Source organism: Thamnophis sirtalis, unplaced genomic scaffold (genome assembly GCF_051295495.1).
Source record: "Thamnophis sirtalis isolate CommonGarterSnake01/CBP01778 unplaced genomic scaffold, rThaSir2_p1.2 scaffold_5, whole genome shotgun sequence".
Lineage (NCBI taxonomy): Eukaryota > Metazoa > Chordata > Lepidosauria > Squamata > Natricidae > Thamnophis > Thamnophis sirtalis.
Genome location: NW_028261385.1, coordinates 95,470,738 through 95,497,848, shown reverse-complemented (window position 1 = coordinate 95,497,848; position 27,111 = coordinate 95,470,738). Strand labels below are relative to the sequence as shown.

Sequence of the window (27,111 nt, the reverse complement as noted above, 5' to 3'; positions counted from 1 at the left end):
GTGGGTCACGTACCAATGGGGCGGGCACTCCACAGCATTTGCAAGGCTCCCTTCCAGGGGGCGGGGGGGGGCTCCGCGCCGCCCTTGCCTGTCCCTTCTCTCAATCCGCGGCTCTTGGGGAAGTCTCCAGCGCCGCTGGCATCCTTGCAGCAGGGCTTGCCTGCCAGAAGCTTATGCCCTCTGTCTCCTGGTCGCCCGGCAAATCCCTTTCTGAGTGTTGCTTGTCTCACTCAGAAGCCTGGGCGGCGGGCTGCCCCCTGGGGGGCTTTTGGCCGATCCTTACAGTCCAGGGAGTTGCCAGCTCGCCTGGGATGCTGTAGGAGGGAGACACTGGAATTTTCCTTCCTCCCCTTTCTTGAATATCTTCGACCTGTCAGAGATCCAGGATGGTCAACCGTCCATTTGAGTGGACTGAGTCTAAAAACTGGGTGGAGCCTGGTGGACCAGAGACTTATACCAAGAGCTCTGATGACTCAGTCCAATCAATGAGAGGATAAAGTCAACCATCCTGGATACTCCTCCCCCTCACTATGGAGAAACCCAAAATTAAATGAGGAAATAATTCCCCTGATCAGTAGACATTCCACCATTATCAGATGTTTTTTTCCCCTCCTTTTTTGGAAATTTGTTTCAAGTTTAAAAGTGTTTGTGTATACATGTCCATGATATTTTATGTAGAAGGCCAATCCATATATTTAGCAGAAACAAGTGGGCATGCCTTTCTTGCACTGGCCATTTTAGGCAAGAAACCAAGACTTTGCTGATGTATATGTGTCTTGAATATACGTATGTGGGTCTGTTTCATTTTTTTCTTGTGTTTGCTTCTCCTGATAAAAAATTATATGTCAATATTTTTTGACCAAATATTAAGTCTAACATTCTGAGTGACATTCACCCACCTTTTGAGGGAAAGGGGCGTTGGTCTTACCTGATACGCTCCTTCTTTTTGTCCTACCAGACAAAAACTGGACAGGGCAGTCTCATTCACTAAGGAATTCTGCTGCCTTGGCCCCAGCTTTTTGACAGTATGCTCAGATCTCCTCCGAGCAGTGATTCTGCTTCCTGTTGCTGTTCTGGGGGGTCTTGCTGGGGCCCACGACCCTACTCTGGGGTCAATAAGGAGGCTGCTATGCCAGACTAAACCGAGGAGTCAGCCAGAGCACCTGGAAAAGCCTGGGGAGTGCCGTCCACCCCCTGGTCTGGTAATGCCGGGCTTAAGTGTTGTAGCTGTGCCAGGAATCCCCAGCACAATAGAGAAAACACAAGTTTGCATGGTTCCAGTATCTTGTCTTGATCCATAATATTTGAATAATGCAAAACAAAAATGAAAGAAAAGGTAAGCATGTTTTGACAAGCAAAGCATCAAATTGAAATTATTCACTGGTAAGCAGTTCTGAAGGATAGACTGGGTACTTTCATCCATGTGCAAGAATGTTCTTTTTTGGCCATGTCCCACTTGTACAGATTAAACCAAAGGAGCTGTGGACAGCAAGCTTTACAGGATCAAATACAGAAATATGGTGACACAGGGAGTACATCTAGAGATAAATACATTCATTGGTATCCAGGCCAGAAATAATACACAAATTGTCACATTCTTTAGGATTTCTGATAGGTCATCTTTTCAGCCAGCAATGTCTGGAGGAACTAGGAACTGACTTTGAGATCTTCTAGATGCAAAATATCAATCCTGTTACCAAGATATGCCTGCTCTTATATGTAGTATGGGTATAATCCAGAACATGCCAAAATGCTGTGCTGTATCTTTCAAAGCAAACACCCTTAGGAAAGACAAACAACATGGTAATTAAGGAAAGTAATTTGATTCTCAGATAGAAGTAGGGTTCTGTGCCTCTTGAATTTCTGGCATCCAGTTAGCTAGATCTGAATCTAACCCTGATTGAAACTTCTAACATATGTTGTAATTCTGTGCCTTAACAGATTTACATACCCTTTCTGAAACTGAGAAAAATGAGCAAGTCTGAAAGGGTATAGGTTTAGATATCTATCAATCTCAGCCTTACCACATCATAATTCTTCTATCACTGGCTCGTAACATGAAAAGTGAGCAAATGTGCTTAATTGGATTATGAGCTCGCCACAGGCTAAAGGACATTCAACTAAACAAGCAGCATTTCCACTATTATTCTCTTTTAGCCATTTACTATCATAAAACATTCAGATGCTTTTATGTATTTCATAAAATAACCAAACTTTCAAATTCCAAACATTAACCAGTGAAAATGAGAGATCAACATCTGTTTCTCTATGAGAAAGAAAAAGTATAAGTCAAAGAGATGCAAATATCCTATAAAGATCTGTATATAAATATATGTTCTCTAAATTGTCACCATCTTGGGTTTAGGGAGAAATTCATTAAAAAAGGAATGGTATGTTTGAGAAAGTCACGTTGATGATTCTTTGACAGGAAAAAGAAACCAAACAAACAAATTTTAAAAATGCTTGGACAAATTTTTTAAAAAAGATGTATGTTATCAAAAAGATTGCCATATTGCAACCTTATAATAAAGGCATTTCACAGCCACAATATGTGGTAGACCATAATCCGTCTACAGCTGTGTTCAAAATTTTGTTTAATATGTTTTTCAAAATAATAATATTTACATAATAATATTTATATTTAAAGAGGCAAAATTGGGTTAGAGGCATTTCTTGTAATAAATTATTGGCACAATATAGTACCGACACAACCTTATCTACTCGCATGCAGAGAGGCTTGTTTCTTGAGATACAAGCCTGGAACACAAACATGTACTCTAACTTTACTATCAGTTCATGTCCTCCCTTTCGGGAATATCCGATCAAAATTTCAACTTTACATTCTGTGCCTTTTTTTATGAGAATTGGCCTTTCGGGAATCCCTGCCAATATTGTGCCCTCTGGTGTAAAGCTCTCCAAACGATTCCTAAAAATTCTACAACAGCTGGTCAGATTTTTCTCTTAAAGGGAGTCTGTAAAAAGGAGTAAAACGATGAAGAAACATGTTTCATTTCAGAGGGTGATATTAAACAATCCGTCAGGCACAAGATCCTAAACAACTCTGAGTTTGTATTTTTAGCATCAGCAGCAACATTCTATATAGCAGCATTTTGGAGTGGGAAAGTTCCCTCAACAATTTTGATATTACACTATAAAAGGGCAGACACAGCAGATACCTTGAAAGCCAACCTGACACATGAAAAGACGGGGCAATTGGATGGGAGTGTGGTTCTGTTCTCAATGGCTAATTTTGAGTTTTATGCCATAAAATAGAGATGTATTCTAGGGCAGGGGTCTCCAACCTTGGCCACTTGAAGACATGTGGACTTCAACTCCCAGAATTCCTCAGCCAGCTTTGCTGGGAATTGAAGTCCATTAGTCTTCAAGTGGCTAAGGTTGGAGACCCTGGCTCTAGGGCACTAAAGAAAGAAATTAAAATAGGTCCTGTAACTTGGAGGATTAGCCTAGACCCCAGAGGTTAAGTCACGGGTTACATTATCTTATTACCTTCCAGATTGAGTTAATAGATAGTTATTTGCCTCAGGGGAAATTAAACACTGCACTGCACACAATATGCTCTAGGGATATATTGAGGTTAAAGGGCAGCAACTACATTAAGACTACTACAGGATTGGAATCAATCAGCTTGTTCCTCTTTAAGTCTTAAATATGCAAACTGTTCCTTCACACACTGAGACGTATATCCTGTTTGGCAATACTGAGCATATGTATAAACAGATCAAGAAAAGGCTTATGAGCGGTCACATTGGACTTCTATATGGAAATAATGCAATATCCACACTGCCTGGCTCATTGATGTACTATGTATCTACACAAAAGTGTAGGCTTCAGCCCAAAAATCCTATAACTCCAAGTTATTTGGAGGCTCTTCTCAGCAGCCTCCTAACTTGCCCTCAGCAAAGGAGAACTTTTATCGTTTATTTACTTATTAGATTTTTATTAGATTTTTTTATCCTGCCTTTATTACTGTATAAGTAACTCAAGGTAACAAACATATCAAATACTCCTTCCTCCTCCTATGTTTCCACCACAACTCTGTGAGGCAGGGATGGTTTACCTTCCCTACCGGTTTGCAAATCTGAGTGCTCGGCGTTCACTTTGCTTGCACGTGCTACTTCCGTGCATGCGCAGCTCCTTCTGTTCATGTGCTTTTGGTGGAAAAATTGCCTAAATGGGATACCGTAGAGCCGGGCGCAGGTAGGTAGAGCCACCGGTGATTTCTGCTACCTGTTCAGGTGATCCAGTCCGAACCGGTAGAATACCACCTCTGCTGTGAGGTGAGTTGGCTGAGAAAGAGAGTGACTGGCACAAAGTCATCGAGCCAGCTTTCATGCCTAAGGCAGAAGTAGAACTCATAGTGTCCCAGTTTCAAGGCTAGCATCTTAATCATTCCATCAAAGGGGCTCTCATCATTAGAAGGGAAATTGTATGGCATTTCCAGTGTCATTTCTCCATCCTCCATCTTTGGCTTTCAAAAGTTGAATCAATTGCCTCCAAACTTTTCCACTGGTCCTTCTGTTCATTACGGTGCAAGCACTTATTTATACTCTTACTAATCAACCTATTATTGAAACAGAGTCTTAATTCTTAATCTTTTAACAGGTAAATCAATGATAATCTCCAAGAGGCTGGCTTTTATTCAAGTACCATTGCAATTCAACATGCAACCTTACTGCATTGTTCTGTCTTCAAACAGCAGAAGGTAGGATGAAAACTAGTTTCGCAAGGTTTAATTAATTACAATAGTCTGCTTGTATCATTTTTATTGAGACACTGGTTCCAATTTAAGGGACAAATGAAATGCAACATTATTGGTAATGTTACCTACGAAAGTGAGCATTCCAACTTGATGGGCAGATTATAGTTTACCAGAGATGCATAACTTTTCCAATTAATCCTCTGAAACTTTTATTTGATTTATTTTAGGGCTTATTTATCAATTCAGCCTTCTCTAGGTATGAACATTCTCTGACTTCATGGAAGGCATTAAGTGTGATTTTATTATTATTTTTATTTCTACTGCACTGCTCTGTTTGCTAGAAGAGAAAGCCAGAGCCTGCTCTAAAGAGAACTCTGAACCTTCTGGTCAGCAGATGCTGACTAAAGTTTGTTTTTCCACAAGAATGTTCCTGAAAACTAGCTCAAATCCATGACAACTAGAAAAGGACTCTCTTCACATATACACAGTCACATTATCTTTAAAACCACATTAACACTCTATCACAGTCAACAATATGAAGGAAAAACAAAACCTGTGTCCCTCACTCAATTAATTTAAGAATGGTTTCCAAGCAGTTAACTGGAATAAAAGAACTACTGGGCCAATAAATAAGATGTTTCTAAGAGCTCTCTCTCTCTTTCTCTTTCCACATTACAGAGACTCATGTGCTTTCATCAAATGAGCAATGCAAAAAAATGCAAAGGTAGCAAACTTTTTCCCTTTGCCGGTCAGACAATGACAAAAGAGAAAAACAGATTAAGTAACATCAAAGTTTCTTGTATCTAGAAGACAACTTCTTTGTCCCTTGAACTTTATCCAAAGATTACTTTAAAACAATTATCTGCATCAGGACAATTCTAAAGATGACTATATAGGGCAGTGATGGCGAACCTTTTCGGCACCAAGTGCCCAAACTGTAATGCTCAAACTGTAATGCTCATGCATGTGCACATGGGCCAAAAACCTGAAGACCAGCTGGCCGATGTACATGCAAGTGCTAACCATCTGGACTTCCAGTTGGTCTTCGTGCCTGCTGGAGCGCTGGAAACCAAAGACCAGGTGGCTAGGCCACGCATGTGCAACAGAAACCAGAAGAGCAGCTGGCGACAGCATGCGGGCCCACCAAAAAGGCTCTGCATGCCAACTCTGGCACATGGCCCAACTCTGGCACGTGAACCATAGGTTCACCATCATGCATATAGGTTATTCAATACATCTCACATGATGGCTTTATTCCTTCAGTAAATCGTACTAAATAAAAAGATGCCATCATATTTCAAAATGCAACTTGTATCTTCTCCTTGATTTTCTAGGAAAGATTCTGCAGACGAAATATTCCTGTATGATTGATTGCCAAGGTACAAGATGTATGATTTGTACAGTCAACGGAAGCCTTTTAAGAAGGAAACTCAAGCTGCAAAACTTCAGCATCTGGTCATGCAAAGCACGAAAGAGCAAAGGAATGCAAGAATTGATTGAGATTTCCAGAGAAACTTTGGAGATGCACACATGCAGGACTTCAGCAGCTGCCGCAAATACATTTTCCTTCAAAAGTGGCCAACATTCTAAAGCAGGATACTTTTTAACAAAACCTAAAATAGCTCCAAAAGGGATGCAGTGGCTCAGTGGCTAAGATGCTGAGCTTGCCAATCAGAAAGGTTGGCAGTTGAGTGGTTCAAGTCCCTAGCACCAGTAACAGAGTGAGCTCCCGTTACTTGTCCCAGCTTCTGCCAACCTAGCAGTTCGAAACCATGTAAAAATGCAAGTAGAAAAAATAGGGACCAATTTTGGTGGGAAGGTAACAGTGCACCTTTGGCATTTAGTCATGCCAACCACATAACCATTTATGTTCTGAAGACAAAGCAAATTCCCGTTGGATTATGGGTTCCAAATGATGAATAGATACCACTAAATCCCATATGGATGCATATTAATAAATTAATCCACCCTTAAAACATGCACCTTGGAATATTTTAAATAATTCCAAACAGGATGAGAGAGCTCAGGGTGAGGAAAAGTTGTAAACCAATTTTTCGGCCTTAAAATATGAAATCTTGGATTGCAGTAAGTTTAAAAAAACGATATGTTTTAATTCCATGTATTTATTGCAAACATAAAGGAGGCAGCGCAGTGGCTCAGTAGTTAAGATTCTGGGCTTGTTGGCTGGAAAGCCGGCAACCCTTGTTTGAGGCCCAAGCGTCACATGATGGGGTGAACTCCCATCCTCATCCCAGTTCCTGCCAATCTAGCAGTTCGAAAGCATGCAAATATGAGTATATAAACAGGTACCACTTTGGTGGGAAGGCAACAGCACTCCGTGATGTCATGTTGGCAACATGACTGCGGAAATGGCCTTGAAACAGAGATGAGCACCCCTCCTTAGAGTCAGCAATGACTAGCGGAGTAAGTTCTGCAGGGACTCCTTTACCATTTACTTTTTAGAGCAAACATGAAATATGTCTCATAAAAGCTAGAATACTCCATTTGTCCTGGCAAGAAATGAAGGTTTACTATGTGTATTGCCATCCAGAATAGCAATAGCACTTATATACTGCTTCACAGTGCTTTACATCTCTCTCTAAGCAGTTTACAGAGTCAGAACCTTGCCCCCAACAATCTAAGTCCTCATTTTACCCACTTCGGAAGGATGGAAGGCTGAGTCAACCTTGAGTCTGGTGAGATTCGATCTGCCAAACTGCTGACAGCCGGTGATCAGCAGAACTAACCTGCAGTACTGCTCTCTAACCACTGTGCCACTCTGACTCATAATACGTGCAAATGGACAGTTAGAGAAGGTTAAGATTCTGATTAATAGACGTCTCCAACGAAGAACGGTTTACAAAAATTCACTGAAAGTGTTTCAGTTGTTGTGAAATCATATGAGAAATCATTTGAAAAGCAGGAAGTATAAGTCTGTAAGAACTCCAGCACGTAATTTTACTTGAATATATGACTAAGATCTGATTTCACTTGTAGAAACCAGCACTACATAGAACTTTTCAGCAAGACAAGGGCTTGTCAACCCATAATGAGCCATGGGGAGTATTTGTTTTGCCTTAGTTTGTAATTGAAAGCCTAGTTTATAAACCTTGATTTCTAGCTTATACCACAATTTATGATTACTTTTTACAGTATTTTTATATTGCCAATTCAACATGTACCACTGACAGGTCAATAAAACTTATATTTGTGAAACCATAAGTAATACAGACAGATAACATTAAACCACACTCTCATTATGTCAGATTCATTATATTATATGAATCATACCAATTCTAACTTCCAATAGAGCTCCAACAAAACTGATTTAGGATGAGGTATGAATCTTTGGCACAATCTTTACGATTCATAGTTCAATAGACAAATTTCCATTAGCACCACTTCTTTTACTAAAACTATTAGAGGCCATTTCCAAAGTTTACAGAATGGCCTCCAGCTAATGACTAGCTTTCTATCTTATCTACCTTCCTTGGTATGAAGGAAGGCATGATGTCATATTCTACTCTAAGCATCCTGAAGTAACACAGATGTCATGAATTATGGAGTACTAATCCTGAAAGTGATGTGAAATTTGTATGTGTATTATCTTGTGCGCCCATTATATAATTACATTTTTGCTACAACAATCTATGCCAGTTCCAGAGTACTTAGCTCTAAATATACAATGTCTACACGCACTTAAAAGCCTCAAGGTAAATTCACTAGTGATTATATGAGCATTATCTGAATGCTCCAAAAATATTGTACAGGTAGTCCTCGACTTACAACAGTTTATTTAGTGACTGTTGAAAGTCATTACCTTTTTTCATTACCTTTTTTCACTTGCAACTTTTGCAGCATCCCTATACTCACCTGTTTAAAATTTGGATGCCTGGCAACTGACTCATAATTATGACAATAGCAGTGTCCCAGGGTCATGGGGCAAGCCTTTGCCACCTTCGACAAGCAAGTCAATGGGAAGCCAGATTCATCTAATAACTGTGTTATTAACTTAACAATTGCAATGATTTACTTAACAACTGTGGCAAGAAAGGTCATAAAATAGGGCAAAACCCACTTAATGAATGTTTTGCTTAGCAACAGAAATTTTGAGCTCAGTTGTGGTCACAAGTCAAGGAATATCTGTTTGCAAGAGTTTTTTCAAATGGTGTTTTTTCCAGTTTTATACTCCCCTATTTGGTGGATCAAAAGCCTTTATAGCTGACTGAGAATTTGAGCTAAGTTCCATCGCTATTGTTATTGTACTACTTGCATTGTAGAGAATTCTGGAGCTATCCTTGAAGAAAACACATAGCAATTGTTGAAAAAACATGGATGCAGTGTAGGAAAAGAGGAGGCATGAGAAAGAAACTCAAGATTGTCCCACCTTGACTCTCTTTAGTTTAGTATAAAAGGGAGGGAAAGAGAAATTATTTCAGGCTTTCAGGATCGTGTTACTATCATCTATACTAATAAAGTATAGTTGCAGTATTGATGTCCATGGTCTACCTTGAAGGGCTGACAAACAAACAAAACTTGAAATTATCAAAATGGAAATGAAACATATCAAATTGGCTATTTTAGGAATAGATAAATTTAGATGGGCTGAAATGGTCCTGTTTAAATCTGATGATTATATAATCCATCCATACATCCATACATAAATTACATTCAGGTAGGAATCTGTATGAAAGGTTATTTACCAGGAACATTGTTAAGCATGTGCTTGGCGAAGAGCGTTATGTCCTTTGTCAGCCCTTGATTCAAGGAACACAAGTGCAATCTCCCTTATTAGAATGTCACTGGGATCATATGAACTGCGTAACAAGAAACAAAATATGAAAAAGTACAATCTAGTCATCCAGAAATCTTCCTAGTGTAGATTTGGAGACTAGAGCATGATTTTTTTGATATCAAACAAAAGATGAAGGACATCTGACCTCAAAGACATACAGTCAAAATATAAATTTGATGTAAGAAACAGATTCAATCTACTTAACTTACATGAAAGAGAAACCAAGGAGCTACAAGAAGAGTTAAGAAAATTCAAAGAGAAAAAATCCAAAGAGTTTGTTGTGAAAGCTACCAAGATACCCTTAGGAAGATAAAAGATAAGGAATGAAAGACTTGGAAGACAGAAGGATATTGAATGACAGTGATAACTTTCAACATTAAGCAAGAAATATCAAGGAATGATATTTCACCCCAAAAGGTCAATATAGAGGGGAAAATAACAACAAAAAGAATCAGAGACCTTTTTAAAATCAGAAAAATAACTAGAGAATTCACAGTTAAGGAACTACTATATATGCAGTTTCTTCAACACAGGCTTGACTCCTACAGCTTGCCCAGATTAGTCCCTGCAGTTTTCTTGGCAGGATTTTGTGGTTTGCCATTGCCATTTTATTAGGGCTGAAAGAGAATAACTGGCCCAAAGTCGCCCAGCTGGTTTCATAGCTAATTTAGGATTAGAATTCAGGGGTGACATGACAGCAGGGTTCCAATATCTGGGGGGGGGGGCTGCTACAAAGAATAGGGAGTCAAGCTATTATCCAAAGCACCTGAGGGTAGGACAAGAAGCAATGGGTGGAAACTAATCAAGGAGAGAAGTAACTTGGAACTAAGGAGAAATTTCCTGACAGTGAGAACAATTAATCAATGGAACAACTTGCCTCCAGAAGTTGTGAATGCTCTAACACTGGAAGTTTTTAAGAAGAGATTGGATAACCATTTATCTGAAATAGTATATGGTTTCCTGCTTAAGCAGGGGGTTGGACTAGAAGACCTCCAAGGTTCCTCCCAACTCTGTTGTTCTGCTCTGTTCTAGTCTTCCCTGTCCTACTCCAGAATCATAACTATCAAACCAAACCTATTTTAAAGTAGGACTATTCAGATTTAATTATTGGGGGGGGGAATCTAATGAGGTTAAGGGAAAATGAATAGACTGTACACAAATCATTTACAAAAAAATGAGAGCAACATTTTCTGAGAAAGAATATATTCAGGAACAGATTGCAATAGAAACAATAAGAAACAGCTTTTTGTAAGAAAGTACCTCTGCAGTTGAATTGATTGTTCAAAGTTGCAAATGGAAATATACATATAGTTTTATAGAAGAAAGGAGAGTGCAAATGACCAAACAATGTAATTAAGTCTTCATGCAAGGAACATTTTCCTTAAGTTCTTAGATAAAACAATATATCCACGTGTGGACAGAAAAACACCAAATGAACAAATGGTTACAAAATAGGAAGAACATATCAGATGTCATAAGATAATGAAAATAGCAAAATATGACAAGAAAGGTGTAATTTATCGACTACAGCGATGCTTTTGATGGTGTATATCATCCTATATATCTGTACCAGTGGTGGGTTCTGGTTCCCATAGCAATCGGTACAGTTGCAACGGGGCCCAGCATCCTTCAGATGAATGCATGCAGTGTGCGCATGCATGCGTCTTACCATCCAGCGACGCCTCCATGAGCCTCCGCAACACTCCAGCTTCTTGGCAGATCGTCGCTGAAGCACTGTAAGCGCTGTGCGCATGCGCGGAAGCGCCGAAGAGTTTAAAGACAGGTAAGGAGCGCAGGCAGGTGGGTGGGCCCTACGGAGCACCATACCAGAACGGTACCCAGTGCTCCGGGCAGACACCAGTATGCCCGTACTGGGGCGTGCCATCTGCAACCCACCACTGATCTGTACATTCAGTTCCACATGTGATGTATATATTAAGGTTAAAAGAAAAACCACATCTATTTCAAGAAACCTTCATAACGAGCAAGAAGTAGAAATGAGTTTGGAATAGCAATAGCAATAGCAGTAGACTTATATACCGCTTCATAGGCCTTTCAGGCCTCTCTAAGCGGTTTACAGAGAGTCAGCATATTGCCCCCAACAATCTGGGTCCTCATTTTACCCACCTCGGAAGGATGGAAGGCTGAGTCAACCCTGAGCCGGTGAGATTTGAACCGCTGACCTGCTGATCTAGCAGTAGCCTGCAGTGCTGCTTTTTAACCACTGCGCCACCTTGGAGAATGGAGCAGTTCAAAATAGGTAAAGGAATGTGATAAGGATAGATAGCAACTCCATATTTCACATTTATATCATGACTATATTAAAAGCACTGACATCTAGAACCAAAATCGATCACTAGGGACAGAAACACTAACAACTTGACGTGAGCATTTCGTTAGCCCAAAGTCAAGAAGTCTTAGAAGAACTCACTTGGAAAGTAGAAGTGGAAAACCAAAATTCAGCTTAAATAGGAAAAAGAAAAAAAATTGATCGATAGAAGATAGAAAATGATTTTTGCATTCTTGGGATGAAGGATAACCATATAATGCACCATTAGAGATTAATTCTATGGAGGAAGGGAATGGCAAACTTAGACAAGATCAGGAAGGATAGTTTAAGGACTGCAGAGATCAAAATAGTTAACATAGTGGTAATGGTATTGAAAGCTGAGCACTGAGAAAGAGCTAGTGAAAGAACATTAATGGATTTGGAAATGGTTATTTATAGCAGTCAATCCTGGATCAAATAAAGACCATTCCCTTGAAGTGATCACCATCAACAAGGAGAAACTCACATTCTTTTGTCTTAGGGTGGAAGCAGTTGCTTGATGATAAAAAGCAACCAGACTTGGCAAGATAAAAAGGAGAAAAAGGAGAATACCTCAAATAAGGAGGGTATCAAAAGATGCAGTACTTTCCTTGAGAATGCTGAAGATATTACTAGAGCCAGGCTGAGTTAGTGATTGTCTATGTCATCACTAGAAGCAGAGTCCAAATCAGGGACCTCGAAGTAATATTCTTAATTAATAGGAGGCATCAAAGTGACATTTTAATCCCCCCCAAAAGAGCTCTTTGTTAACCACTTCCGTTAAAGTTATCTTACATACATGGCACCAAGCTCTGACAATTTACAGTTCAAGCATGCACAATATCCCCAGACAAAGATCAAAAGTAATACAATGAAAGTAACGCTTTCATTTCATTCTGAAAAGCTATTCTCTTTGGTCTTGTTTAGTATTGACTCAGAATGGGAAGGAAACATGGAGATTCACAATACCGCCTGGAGGTGAACAACAAAGCCAATGATAATAATAGCAATAAAATAAACAGCCTATGATTACCCCCATCACCCCATTATAGTGCTTCTCTCGGTGCATAAGGTTTTCATGGACTTGTTTCTTACAAAGTTAGCTTCCCCTTCAGATTAAGGGGTGCAATTCCCAAGCTGATGGCTTTTATTAAGCTGTCACACATATTACAAGGTTACTTTCGGTCATTCCTTGCTGACTTGGAGTTGCTCTATGTTTTTTTCTCCTTGCCTCAGTAGCTCCAACTTGAGGCATCTTCCTAGAGAGCAGCCCCAGAAAGCAAACCACAAGTCCCTCTTTGAAAAGGTTTTGACTCTTCCAAGCTTCATCCCAGGTTGGGTTTGCAAATATGCTATCGGATTCCTTCTCTGACCTGGGCAGGCATCCTTAACATGGAGAAGGATACAATGCCCAGAATGGCTACTGGGTCTGGCTGCAAATGAAGAGATTTGTAATCCAGCAATGTAGGGGAGGAATTGGGAGTCTTACTAATTCAACCAGGGGTTTGTAGGAAATAAGCTATGATCCTTGCAATTCTTCAGTAAGACATGTATGGTTAAAGAGGAAGGCAACATATGCCCATTGTTTGACAAGAGAGAGAAAGAGAGAGGGGTGGAAAAGATAGAGAGAAGAAAGAAAGAAAGAAAGAAAGAAAGAAAGAAAGAAAGAAAGAAAGAAAGAAAGAAAGAAAGAGGCAGAGAAGAGACTGAGAGGAAAGAGAAGAGAGAGAGAGAGAAGTGAGAGGAAAGATAGAAAGAGACAGAAAACAAAGACAGCAAGAAGAGACAGAGAAGAGTAAAAGAGAGAAAGAGACAGAGAAAACAAAGACAAAACAGAGAAGAAAGAAAGAGACAGAGAAGAGAGTGAGAGAAAGAAAGGAAGGAAGGAAGGAAGGAAGGAAGGAAGACAGACAGACAGACAGATCTCGGCGTCTGCTTTTGTCTACTTAAAAACAACCAGACCCCTTTCCAAACGCGCCAGTCCAGCTCCTCTTCGCCCTTCGCCGTTCCTGCCCTCCTGTCTTCGGAGTTCCTCTATCCTTTGGAGCGACCGTCCCGTGCCCACAACAAACCACCTAAAAAGCCGGGCTGTAATTGTACGTACGTGCCTGCCAGGAAACACCCTGTTCCAGGGACGGCGAGAGTTTCAAAGGGACAGAAAACACGCTCTGAACACTCTCAGAAAGTCCGCTTGGCTCGCCTTCCTTGTTCCTTTACACACAAAAAAGCTCCGGGAACCAGAAAGCCAAGCGGAAGCTGAAGGCGCTTCGAGATCGGTGCAGAATTGCACGGGGTCGGAGCCAGAGACATATTCCTCCCCCGATTTTTTTCAGAAGCAGGACCAGCCGATCCCTGGGGCTTGGCTGTAATGGCATCAGCCCCTTCCAAGGATGCCCCTCTTTCGCGATCTCCCCCCCCCATTCCCCCAAAATCCCTCCCTTTCGCCCCCTTTTACCTGCTCGCCAATTTTAACCGAGGCTCTCTTGTCTTTTAGATCCACCTGACGGCCGGACGAATCGTCGACAGCTAAGTTGGGGGGGGGGGAAGGAAAGTGGTGGTGGTAGTGGGTAGTGTACCCCCCACACCAGCCACCTCAACTCTTGCGCGCTCCCCCAACCGTGACTCAAGAAAAGCAGGCGACGGCGAGCCCGATGCGCCTTATATAGAACCCCCGCCGGCGCTGTACAGCGAGGTTATTATCGGTCAAACTCGGCTTCCCGTCGCCGCTCCAGCTGCTGCCGCTGCTGCCGCTGGTCTGTTTATGTATTTCAATCAGTCACTGTGAGCACGTGGCGAGGGAGCCCGCCTCTTAAAAGGGCGATGTTACTGGACAGCCTGGCTCCTCTATTGAAGGGGAGGGGAGGCTCTTCGGTGGCTCCCAGCGGTTCCCCCATCCCCACCTAGCTTCTTGGATGAGAAGTGAAAACATTTTCAAAGAAGGAGCAAGAAATTCCAGTTGCCTTCTGGGACAGCCATGACCGGGATGGCTGAGAATCTCTACAAGCTTTTAGTTATACAATTTGGGACGAACAACCTTCGAATAGTGTGGGAGTATGAACGGATTTCTAGAAGGAAAAAAATGAAAACTACAGGAACCAGGAGGGAGCACTACTCAAGTGACCCTGAGGACACAGAAAAACTTCCAAGTGCTTCAACCGCCTTCTAAAAAGGATGCAAAGGACCAGCTGTCTGCAAGGAATATAAATCCTTCCATTCCCCACTCTCCTGTCAGAGCTGAAGAAGCTTCTTGGATGGGAAGCAAAAGGTCTTCAAAAGAAAAAACAAGAAAGTCCAGTTGCCTCCTGAAGTGCACCTTTGGGACACCCCACCCAGTTTTCCCTTCCTTTGGAACGGCTTTGAACCAAGAGCCGAGCAGCTGCACAGCTTCTCTGCAAAATGTGTCATCCTTCCGATTACAAGTCCCATCACGTATCTGTCCCCGGACCCTGCTTGCTGGCAAAGGGGAGGGGGCGAGAGGAAGACTGGCTGTGCAATGAACAGCAATGTTGCTGCTTGCGTTTTACCGCTGCGCGCGATCACCAACGCTCCTTTTTCTAAAGGCAGGGTTTTTTTCCTTCTGCTTTTTTCTTATCTAAGAGATCCGTTCACGCACACGCACGCACACATACAGGGACACGGTGCACCGCTTTGAGTGTGAGCCGCACTCCACTCGTTCCTCTGAAACCGTCAGAAAGATGTGAGAAGGTGAAGTTGGCTCAAAATGGACACCACTACATGTTTGGGAAATTCTGAAAAATTGGGGAAAGAACCAAGGAAAAAGAATGGAGAGGTTCCAACTTTTGCTGGTTTGTGTCTCTACATGCTGCATTTTATTTAGTGTGAAGTGAATATTTTTTTCTGTTAGCAGGTGACCAGTAATCAAAACGTTTTGCTTTGTTTTAGTCAAATGCACACAAACACACACCTTGATCCAGTTGGAGAGATCTCAGATGGCAAGACATTTCCATACAGTATCACTGCTGTTTCTATTCATACTTGACTATAGCTGTTTGCAAGTAATCTGCAAAGGTCTTTGTTGCTGCTGGCCTCAAATGCAGGGAGTGTGTTGAGATCACCAGGAGCCAACGCCTGCTCCAACTGACTAATCATTCAACCATGGTCCTATTTACTGAGCTGTTATGGTTCCTAAACAACAAGAATCCCTTCTCTCCTGCTTCACACACAAACACCCACATACAAGGACATGGAGTCGTTGCTTGAGGAATGATATGCCATCAAGACGTTGTTGACTCTTAGCAACTACACCGATAGGTTTTCTCTGTCACAGTTGGTCTTGCAAATCTTGGACTGGTGCACCCATTGCCCGTACACTGGGTCCATCCATCTGCTGAATGTCTTCTTCTCTATTCTTTCTCAGCATTAGCACCTTCTCCAAAAAGCTAGGTCTTCACATAAAGCATCCACAGTAGAGGAGCTTGGTCATTTGTGCACATCCACAATTGTGCCCCCCCCCCAGCCCCAGTCAATGTTGCTATGACAGGAAGCTATGCAAAACAAATTGTGATTCATAAGGGGAAAAAAGGAGCCACCCATAGTCTATCTTGCCAACTTCACTTTGCTGCATATAAAAGTGTCTGGAATTGGGTTGATAACCACACTGGCATTTTTGCACATTTTCTAACCACACAGCTGTATTGGGGCAAAGTGGGAGATAAGCAAACAGGCTGAAGAAATTCTACTTTAAAATGATCCAAGCTGTTCATCCATGCCAGTGGTAAAATCCAATTTTTTTATTACTGGTTCTATGGGCATCACAGGGAAGGATAGTGCAAAATCTTCATTCCCTCACCACTCTGGGGCCAGCCAGAGGTGGTATTTGCCGGTTCTCTGAGCTACTCACAATTTCCACTACCGGTTCTCCAGAACCTGTCAGAACCTGCTGAATTTCACCCTGATCCATACTGTTTCAAATGTTTGCAGATTGTTGAATATTTTCTTGTTCTTGGTAACTTAGGAGAAACAATTTATTTCTGCATTTTCTTCTTCAAATGAAGTTTTTTTTTTAAATGTCTTCAAGTAGTTCTGACTTTTGGCATCTTCTTGGACAAGTTCCTGTAGGATTGTTTTGTTTTTTGCAAAATCTCAGAAATGGTTTGCCTTCCTAGGGCTGAGAGAAAGGTATTGGCCCCAAGGTTACTCAGCTGGCTTTGTGCCCACGGCAAGACTAGAATTAATGGCCTCTCAGTTTCTAGCCTGAGGTCTGAAACACTGTACTAAACTGTTTCTATATATTTAAAATACTGGTTGTATATTAATTCTAGCCTAGCCACTTCTCAATTTAATATATAGGTAAGCCATTCATACACAGTCTTCTATGGAAAAAGCATTTTAAGGGCAGATTTGATGAAAGTTGAAGGAAATTTCAATAAGAGGTTTTAAGATTGCACCTCAAAATGAGCAGGCACTCAAATCTAGACATGATCATCTCCACTATTGTGAAAAATGTTGTGCTTCCATTTAAGTTAGTAAATATTTCTAAGTGAGAGTTGGTTGGTGTGATGGTCAAGTCATGCAATTATTGGAAACTAGGAGACCGTGACTTCTACTTGTGCCTTAAGCACAAAGCAGTTACTTTCAGCCATAGGCAACAGGCAGTGACAAAACACCTCTGGAAAAACTTGCCGAGGACACTGCAGGGTAGACACCAGGAGTCAAGACAGTCTCAAAGGGGCAAAAGAAAAAAAAGTAAAGATACTGCTCTGTTTAAAATTAGTATATATACATTTTAAATATTTTAAATAATGCATTGTTACATCATCTTCGTCATCAACTTCAAATTAATGTAGGTAATCCTGAATTCAAAGCAGAGAGAGAGAGAGAATCTCAGCTAGATAATTTAAATAAAAAGCTTCCTATTGTTCAGGCACTCACTAAACAAGTAGCCCTAGGTTAGGGCCAAATAATTATTACTGTAGTTTTACAATCTGCCCAGATTCTGCTTCTCCTTCTGGATTTTATGGTGGAGAAAGGACTAGTTCAGTGACCTTTTTCTCCTTGTGGGCCAAAATCATGCATGTGTGTGTGACAGCGGCTTTGCATGTGCCCACACCCATAATGCAATGTGCCCCATCCCCCTGGGCATGCACACACAACCCCCTGCGCTCCCCTTCCCCCCCGTACATGTGTGCGACCCCCTCCCCATACCCCATTTTGGGCCTAGCAGGCCTCCCTGATTGATCTACTCCAGTGGTGGCTAATATTTTTGTTGTCGCCTGCTGAAAGAGTGCCCACACTCCCCTCGCTCCTGTACATGCGTGCTTGACCCCCTGTGCTCTCCCCGCCCCCACACAGACCATGCAACCCCCTCTGTGCCCCATTTTGGGTCTAATAGCCTCCTGGGACAGGCCACGGGCAGAGAGTGACACAGTCCCCTGTGCCCTGTTTTGGGCCTACTAGGCCTCTCTGCAGCCTCCTGGGACCAAAAATGGGCCATGAGGGGTGCAGGTGACCCCTGCCCTTCCCCCCTTCCCCGTGCATGCATGCACGAACTCCCGCCCCTGCACATATGAGCGCATCTTCCGCATGCACTCTGCCACCCATGCATGTGTGGCAGAGACCCCAAAATCAACTGCCAGCAGGAGGCGCATGTGCATGCACGGTGGAGCTGAACTGGGTGATGGCTCGTGTGCCTGCAAAGAGAGCTCTGCATGCCACCTGTGGCACGCATGCCACAGGTTCGCCATCACGGGACTAGTTCGTTTAAGAAATATTCACCTCTGAGACAAACTACCCAGAGCTTGCTCCTGGCCTTTCAGAAGTTTGTAAAAACCTACCTGTTCCAGAAGATCTTTTCTTTAAAAAAATCATTTTAGCTCACATTTATTATTTTTATAAATAACTGAAAGCAGAGAACATAACTAATACTCTTTCCTCCTCCTATTTTCACAACAACCCTGTGAGGTGGGTTGGGTCTGAGAGAGAGAGAGAGGGACTGGCTCAAAGTTCTACCCAACTAGATGTTTTGCCTAAGGCAGGACTAGAACTCATAACTTCCTGGTCTCCAGCCTGGTGCCTTAACTGTTACACCCAACTAGCTGTAGAGACAAGAATACTGCTAAGAATGTTTAATTACTTTTCTATAATTAATAGTAATTTTAATTGTAATTATAAGAGCAGATTTCTCTTACAGTATAGTACTTTGTATTATTGTAATAGTGGCTGCATTGGCTGTGGCTTTCGCTTTTGTTCATTGTTTCAAATCTGTTGACTGAAGTGCTTTCAAGTGACTAAACAAATAAAAGCACTCTTTTTCCACATAATATGGATAATGAACTTTTCTTTCTTGCACGTAGAAAAATCCACTAGTGTTTCTGCTTCTGTTTTTCCTTGTGAAAAACAACCATGGATATATATTTATTGTCCCATCATACTGTTTAAAATAAGCTGCCTAAGGCAAGACTATCACTTTTCTTCTTTGACAGAGTCTATAGATCCTGCTCTGATTTATGGATGGACAAGGAAAGAACAAAATTGAAGGATGTAAGAAAGATAGAGATCTTGAACTTTCAATCTATTAGAAACTCTTTTTATAGGTAGTTTGAAATTATAAATATACATGAAACTTTGGTGTACTGAAACATTCTTGTGAATACAAAATTCTTGTGAATCTTGGAGACGTGGGCATCCATAATGTTACATGCATCAGCATGTCATCATACAAGTGACATACAGTATGCAATTTATGTTCCAATTGCATAATTCAAGTAATGACACTGTGACACACGATGCCACTTGCCCCCATCACCCCAATCCCAATAGATTTTCAAATCTGGAGGCAAATGACAAGGAAGGAGGCAAAGAGAGATGATTTGCACTTTCCTGTCTTTATTGCATAAACTTTGAAACATTATTTAAACAGCAATCACAATGCAAAAAAGCAAAGTAGAAGATGAGCAGCTACTAATAAAACATATAAGCATTATGAAAAAAATATTTCCCAAATTACTAACCAAAATATTTGTACTGTACTTTGAAGGTTAAACATTGTAAGTTATTACTAGTATCTGTTTAAATAATTCCATATTCTGTTGTTTTTGATTGGTCCCTTAACTCCTTCCCTTAAAACTGAATTCAAAGTTTCTGAATGTCTTGCTGAATGTGTCATAAACCTACTTTGGTTAAGCTTCTGTATACTATCACTTTTGCAATTGCTGCATCTTCTCTAATTTTGGTCTCCCATCTTGTATTCGCACTTTTGTGGCACTTTTTTTTACAGTTTGGTCAGATTGTGAATTTGTAGTCTGCATGATTTGGAGCAACCCTGCCAAAGTTTGGGTACATTAGTACTTTATTTAATTGCATATTAAATGAATCCATGCAAATTTAAGCAGAAATCTCACTGTACGTGGCAAGGGCTTAAAGAAAATACGCCTGAGAGAAAAATGCCACAAGTGAAAGTATTAAGATTTGTTAAGTACAAGAACAAGGGGAACTTATAATAATGTCAAGAGAAAAACTGCCTGCACAGGGATTTAGGTTTCCAATGGTTTTCATGTGCACAATTAAGAAAGAAATATAATATAGATAAAAAAGTAATTGGAACAAAAAAAAAAACATAAAATGGAATTTTAAATTGACAAATAATGAACAGATGATTGCTAGCATTTACAAACCTACGCTGAGATTTGAAATAGAAGAACAAGTTAAAGTGGCTAAGATAATAACTGGACCAATGGGAAAGTATGTGATTAAAAGGACTAACATTTATATTGTGTTACAATTTAAGAGAACATTTGCCAAATAATGTAATGTTGATATATGACACCAATGAAATTATCCAAGATGTATAAAGATACCTCTAATCAGTTTTGGAAATGTGGAAAACATGAACAATAATTTTACCATGCATGGTGGACTTGTGAAAAAGCAATAAATAAATAATATAAACATGGGTACAAATTCATATAATGCTAAAAAACCTTTTAAGGTTAAAATTGAGATGAAACCAGAATATTTTTTTACTGCAATTTGTGGATAGTGAATCAGAAAAGACCTATGGAAGATGGGCTTTGTTCATAATAACTGTAGTGAGACTAGCATATGCACCAAGATGGAAAAATATTGAAATATTCACAATGGAGGAATGGATTGGAAAAAGAATGGAATTTGTGAAAATGGCAAAATTGATCCTGTTTGATCAGAGATAAGATAACAATTAAAAATCTCTTGTGGACTTTTTGCTGAAGCTGAAAAAAAATGAATTGGTGATGTATGAATTTGCTGATTAAAAAGGGTTGAACATAGGAAGAAGGGAATGATAATGTAACTCTAAAAGAAGGAAGAGAAATAAGTTTATTTATAACTGATGTAAAAAAAGATTGGATAACTAAGATTAAATTATCTGCTACATCACTGAGCTAATAATAGTTTGGTTCCAGATAATCTTTTTGAAGATCTTTTTTCCCCTAACACTTCCAATACAGACAGATCTTTTGTCATTGCTGTTGAGGCTAATAAAATTAACTCTGCATGGACCACTGTTTTTGTAATAGAAAGACAACCACAGTGAGTTACAAATATATATCTTTTGGTTTATAAATTGCTTGGTTGTATTTAAAATGAAAAGTAGCACTCAAATTCAATCTACGTCTAGAAGTAGAAGAAGGACTAGGGTTGACATGATAGCAATGTTCCAATATCTAAGAGGCCACCACAAAGAAGATGGGGTCAACGTATTATTCAAAGCACCTGAAGGCAGAACAAGAAGCAATGGATGAAAGCTGATTAAGGAGAGAACCAACCTAGAACTAAGGGGAAATTTCCTGACAGAACAATTAATCAGTGGAACGATTCACCTCCAGAAGTTGTGAGTGTTCCAACACTGAAGGTTTTTAAGAAGACATTGGACAACCTTGTCCTAAATCATATAGGTTCTTCTTCTTGAGCAGGGGGTGGAACTAGAAGACTTCCAAGGTCCCTTACAATTCTGTTATTCGGTTATTCTGTTCTGCTAAGCTCAGGATTCCATCCCTGTTGTTTCTAGTCAACAAGGCTTATGTTCAGAAATAATATCATCCAACATTTGTAGAGTAAGGGGAGGATTCAAGTTCTCCATCCTTTGTCTAAAAATTATCCTTACCTTTGTAAGACTATTCTGTGCTTACAATTTTAATGCTAAGATATGCAGAATCCCTCAAAAGTTGGTTCTGTTCGTTCTCATTGAATCTGTGAGCAATTGGAAAGTCGGCCTGTTTAAAAATATTGGAGCTTAGATTAGACTCTTTAACACTTAACCATCAGCAGAAGAGATTTCATTGAAAAAGTTCTTGGTCACGAGATGAGATTCATTGCACTAGAGACCTTGAGATTACCAAACAAAAGAGACACATAATGTAGCTATCGCTTCAGCCTGATTGCCTTCTCAAGATAGTTTTCAACTGCAGTCCGTGCTGTGATTAGTCTGTAGTCAGAACATACATTCATGGCATGCAGTACAACAGTGAGAAACAATGAAGAACTACAAGATTGCTCCCTAATGCTTACCTTGTAATTGGAGGGATCATTTTTTACATAATAAACACCCTATTCTGTTCCAACTCTAATAATAGAAAGTTTAAAGCTGCTATGTACTGTAAGAAACATGCTTGAAATTAATGAAATGCCACAAAGCCTAATCAGATTTGCACAGCCCAAAATTTGAATAAGAGCAATATTGATCTGTATCAGCATGTAAATAACCAAGGATATTTGTTCGTATGTGATTTGTGTAGATAAGTGTGGGAACACACCCTGAAATTATTAATTTATGAACTGTAGTTACACTGGCATTAGAAATATGGCTGAGCAATCACATGCAGCAGCATCTGTGTGAGATAAATAAGTCTTAGCTGTCTATGAAGTTTCCTTATATTTTACTGACTTGCTGTGTGTGATAGCGTTGACTTCTGGTGACTGCCTGCAAGTCCCTGTGTCAGCATTTCGAGCAACAGATCCAAATAATTGAGAACCCTAAGGCAGGAACATTCCTTAGAGAACATGTTTATTGGACACATATCGGCACAGCCAGTGAAAACCAACTCTAAAGTTTCCTGCGGTTCCCATGTAATAAAAAGAGCAAAAGCTTCCCTTCTCTGGTGTCACAGGTCACGTTGTCCAATCAAAGCAGCTGGAGGGCTCCTTTGACTACTTTGGCCTCCTCCTACTGTCCCCTGTTGGAATGACCTTGGTTCCCATGGAAGAGCTCTTTATTTTGTCTACTAGGTCCGTCTAACTATTTCTCCCTCATCCTCCCCCCATAATGTGTGACAACTATCAACCAGTATAAGATGGCTTCAGCCAGGTTTGATTCAGAGTTAACACCTGCAGGTTTTTTTTTTCATGTTTTGTTCATTTTATTTATATAACACATAAAAAATCAATTTCCATTAAACGGTGTGATCTGGGTAACCTGCAGTTTTCTTGCCAAGGTTCTTCAGAAGTGGTTTGCCATCGCTTGCTTCCTAGGGTTGAGAGAGAGTGCCTGGCTCCCAGTCTTCCAGTTGACTTTATGCCTAAAGCAGGACTAGAGCTTATAGTCTTCCAGTTGATAACCTGTTGCCTTAACTGCTACAACACAATCAAACTGGCTTTATTGACTTGTGCTACCCCCAAAATCTCTGAGCTGAATGAAGGTACATTCAGACCAAAATCTTGGAGCCAAATAGGAAATATAATAAGGAAATACGAAATATGTCGAAACAAGATATTGTTTTCCTTTAAATGAACTCAACAGAACTTCGGACAGTAGAAGCAACTTACTACATGCAGAATGGATGCTGAGATTCAACAAACGCTGGTAGACATCCTATCATTTCTTTATCTCCATAGAGAGAAAAGATTTAAAAATGGACTTTCCATACATAAAAAAGAAAGGCAATTATTAAAAGTTTTATTGGTGAAAGAACAGTGTTTATTAGTGACTGATAAGCCCATATGGATTTTTTCTTGGAAAAAAAGGGGAAAAATGAATTTTTGATTCATGAGTTGATTGATTAGAAAGGGTAGACTGCAGAAAGAAGGAAATTATGTAACTTTAGACATGGTAAAATATAACAGTATTTGTAACAGCTCTTAAGAAAACAGGAAGTTGCTTATTTATAACGTTTGTTTCCTTTTTTCCTTTTTTATTTTTTTCTGTACCTTTTTATTTGCATCTTATTTTTCTTTCCTTACTTTTTCTTTCTTTTCAAAATTTGTATTTTTATTCTTTCAAAACATTATTTAATAAAAATTATATATGGGGAAAAAAAGGAAAGCTAGGGAGGGGGGGAGAAAAGTCAGGGCAAACCACACCCTTTATTTATGCATATCTATACTCTTGAGCCAGTTCTGCCTATTTTTTGAATTCAAAGACTTTTTATGAGTTTCTGCTGCTTCTAAACATCAAGCTGCCCAGTTTGAGGCTTCCGATGCCATCTTGACTGGCAACCTTCAGAGAAAAAGGGACCTGGCAAGAAAAATAAATGGGAAATACCTTGAACACATTCCCCGAGTGTAATCTGGAGCAAATTTAGAGGCAGCTTAAATCATATGGAAGTTTTTGGGATTTAATTGGCCTAATTTTGCAGGATTGTTGCCTCAGGACTTCAGGTTCAGGAAGGAGCCTGGAGTCTTAACTGGGTTCTGCTGCTCTGTTATTCTTTTTAATTGTGTCTCCTTGGTTGCCATGGTGACTGTTTGGCCCTGCAGTGCTCCAGATTCATAAGGCCACCCAACTGTTGTGGAGTGATCAGAATTGCACAAAGCTTGCATGTTTTTAGGAATAGGAAGGCCTATTACTGTTTCCCTCCCTTAAAAAGGTGTCTGATTCCTGAAATATTACCGGCCACTCATTCTTAGCTCTGCATCTTGAGACTCCAAGCAGATCTTTGAATCACAACCTTAAGCCGCCGCCGCTTCTTCTTCTTCTTCTTCTTCTTCTTCTTCTTCTTCTTCTTCTTCTTCTTCTTCTTCTTCTTCTTCTTCTTCTTCTTCTTCTTCAGTTTCAGTTTCAGTTTCAGTTTCAGTTTCAGTTCACTTTATTGTATTTGTATGCTGCCCTTTTCCCCCGAAGGGGGACTCAGGGCGGCTCACAACTCGAACCGGGGAAGGGGGATACAGACAAAAAATTTAAAAAACAAACATAACAATATACAATTTAAAACTCACAACAGTCATACCATTCGAGACGGGGGCAACAGCTCTTTAGCCCCAGGCCTGTCGGAACAGCCAGGTTTTGAGGGCTTTGCGGAAGGCCTGGAGGGTGGTGAGGGTTCAAATCTCCACGGGGAGTTCGTTCCAGAGGGTCGGAGCAGCCACAGAGAAGGCTCTCCTCCGGGTAGTCGCCAGTCGACACTGGCCGGCGGATGGAATTCGGAGGAGGCCTAATCTGTGGGATCTAATCGGTCTAGTGGAGGTAATTCTTCTAGCAGGTCTGTCTGCAGGATGTTGTCAAAAAAGTCAAGACAGAAGCCACAATAGTACAAATGAAGCTACATCTATTTTTAAAAAATGTAACTTCAATTGCATCCTCATGGCAATTAACCGCACCTTGACCACTGCAACTGCAGTCGACATGAGGTTATCCTTGCAACGTGTTCAGAAATTGTAGTTAGTACAAAATGTTGCAGCTCAGTGCAAGATGTAACAATCATGGGATGCCTGCTCTGAAGGATCTGCTGTGGTCACCAGTTGCCAGATGCTGATATTTTTATTTTAGAGCCCTAAATAGCTTGCAGCAGGCGTGGCCAACCTTTTGCCTTGCCTGGGCTGAATTGAGTTAAAAGGAATTGTCGTGAATTGCATATAAGATATATAATTACTCAGGTCGACTCAGCCTTCCATCCTTCTGAGGTGGGTAAAATGAGGATTCAGGTTGTTGGGGGCAATATGCTGACTCTGCAAACTGCTTAGAGTGGACTGTAAAGCACTGTGAAGTGGTATATACAGTCTAAGTGCTATTGCTATATAGTTGATAAATATAAATTACAATGTTAAAAGTTTGCAATCTTACTAACAGTCCAGGGCTGCATGTGGGCTGAACATACTTGGTTAAGATTTATTATTTATTTATTTAGGATAGCTGCCAATCTCACAAAACCAGCTTAACAAAGATTATCTGTGGGTTAGTCTCTCTCAGTACGAAGCTGCCAAGTTAGATCGCTTGAAAATTATCTTCAGCAACTGCTAGAAGTCCATTATTTTGGGTATACAGCAGGGGTGGGTTTCTCGCCCCGTTCCAACCGGTTCGGTTGGAACGAGGCCGGCGGCGTCCTCGCGCACGCGTGCGGCGTCCTCACGCACGCGTGCAGAGCGCGCGTGAACGCACGTGGCACACGCATGCATACTAGCGTCTGCGCGATGCTCCAGCTGCTCCTGGAGGATCGCGCAGGCGCTGTATGCGTTCTGCGCATGCGTGGAAGCGCAGAATTCGTAAAAACCGGATAAGGAGCGGGCGCGGGTGTGCGGGTGCGTGCGGGCGCGGGGGGGGGAGGCTTCGCCGTTCTCGGAAGTTACTTACTTCCGGGTTCGGCAACCAACCGGATCGCAGGGACCGGTGCGAACCGGTTGAAACCCACCCCTGGTATACAGGTAGTCCTAGACTTACAACAGTTCATTTAGTGACTGTTCAAAGTTACAATGGTACTGATAAAAGTGACATATGACCATTTTTCACAGTTATGGCCTTTGTAGCATCCCCATGATCATGTGATCAAGCTTCAAATGCTTGGCAACTGGTTCATATTTATGACCATTGCTGTGTGCTGAGGGCAAGTGATCACCTTTTGCAAACTTTTGACAAGCAAAGTCAATAGGGAAGCCAGATTCATTTAACAACTGGCTTACTAACTTATTAATTGCAGTGATCCACTTAACAACTATGGCAAGAAAAGTCGTGAAATGGGACAAAAGTCACTTAATAAATTCTCACTTAACAACAGAAATTTGGGGCTCAATTGTGGTCATAAGGTGATGACTACATGTACAGAAAAAGTGTGTGTGTGACCCCTAAGCAATATATCTGGGAATATGTAAGATACATTTCTTTTGTCAAGCTTTTAATTGTTAATTACTTTAATAACTGGCTTTAATTATAGTTCTGATTTTATTTGGTGTTATACGTAATAGAATAGAATAGACTAGACTAGAATAGAATGGAATAACAGAGTTGGAAGGAACCTTGGAGGTCTTCTAATCCAACTCCCTGCTTAGGCAGGAAACCCTACACCATTTCAGACAAATGGTTATCCAACTTCTTCTTTAAAACTTCCAGTGTTGGAGCGTTTACAACTTCTGGAGGCAAGTTGTTCC

General features: G+C 40.7%; 1 protein-coding gene across 1 annotated transcript in view; it reads right to left on the bottom strand.

The window, feature by feature from the left end:
* ABCA1 (ATP binding cassette subfamily A member 1) overlaps nucleotides 1-14,556 on the bottom strand; it is a 127,040-nt gene extending 112,484 nt beyond the window's left edge. Inside the window, exon 1 of the mRNA XM_087716229.1 lies at nucleotides 14,279-14,556. The gene's annotated coding sequence lies outside the window, so the exon portion shown is untranslated. The remainder of the gene's footprint in view (nucleotides 1-14,278) is intronic.
* Between the last annotated feature and the right edge of the window lie 12,555 nt (nucleotides 14,557-27,111).